The sequence below is a fragment of the Urocitellus parryii genome, chromosome Y, assembly GCF_045843805.1.
Source record: "Urocitellus parryii isolate mUroPar1 chromosome Y, mUroPar1.hap1, whole genome shotgun sequence".
Lineage (NCBI taxonomy): Eukaryota > Metazoa > Chordata > Mammalia > Rodentia > Sciuridae > Urocitellus > Urocitellus parryii.
The window spans coordinates 32663374-32664334 of NC_135548.1; the positions used below are offsets into that span (position 1 = coordinate 32663374).

The 961-nt window shown below is 45.3% G+C and overlaps 1 pseudogene; it reads right to left on the minus strand.

Moving 5' to 3' along the window:
• Positions 1 to 313: 313 nt before the first annotated feature.
• LOC144251178 (guided entry of tail-anchored proteins factor 1 pseudogene) lies at positions 314 to 739 on the minus strand (annotated as a pseudogene).
• Between the last annotated feature and the right edge of the window lie 222 nt (positions 740 to 961).

Below are 961 nucleotides of genomic sequence, written 5' to 3' on the forward strand. Positions count from 1 at the left end.
CTACCCTATGTACTTTGGGTTTTTTGTTTTGTCTTTTTAAGCAGCAATCAGACTTTTAACCTAATAAGAGAATCATTTTAGAAGTCATAATAGCTGGGATAGGTGTGGTGGGGCACAAGTGTAACTCAAAAACTCAAGAGGAAGAGGTATGAGGATGGTAAGCTTGAGGTCAGGCTGGGCAACTTACCAAGAACCTGTCTCAAAATTAAAAATAAAAAGGACTGTGGCTGGGGTTAGGTGGTAAAGAACCTTTGAGTTCAACCCCCAGTTTAACAACAACAACAAAATCCAAGAGTGGTATTCATCTTTCTTTTCAACTGAAAGGGTAAAGTACAAGGGGTCACCACAACTTGTTACAGACTAAAATCCAACTAATAATTCCAACAGCACCTGCTGTTCTAGCAGGGAAGGCTACCAGGAGGTCTAGTGGTGTTATCCATTTCCTCAGCACAACAGTCACAGGGGCAGAATACTACTTCCAAATGAGTGACATCATCAAGGTAGCTTGCAATGTACAGAAAGCAACACTTAAAAATCATTTTATCTTGGCTAGTTGAGCAGTCCGTGCTTTCACATAAGTCTTGAGCTGGTCCACCATCTTGTTGATCTTCCATTCCAGCCTGGCATATCTGGCAAACTCATCCATCTTGTTGACCATGGAGAACAATTGCTTCATATCCTGGATCTCTGCCCTCATTTGCGGCTCTGGCTCTGCATCATTCTGCAGCACTCTGGACATGAAGGAGGACAAGGTCAGAAGGAGGATCAGAAGGACATTGCATCCAAACAGGAAGCAGAGGACCAGCAGCCACGTCCAGCTCTGGGACTTGGTCAAGTTCTTCCATTCTTCCCAGATACTCCCTGCAGCCCAGGCACCTCTAACAGAAGCTCCAAGGGGACCTCATCACTAGGTGCACCCGCAACTGCTCACTGAGTCCCACTAGCCCTGCTTCCTTGATTG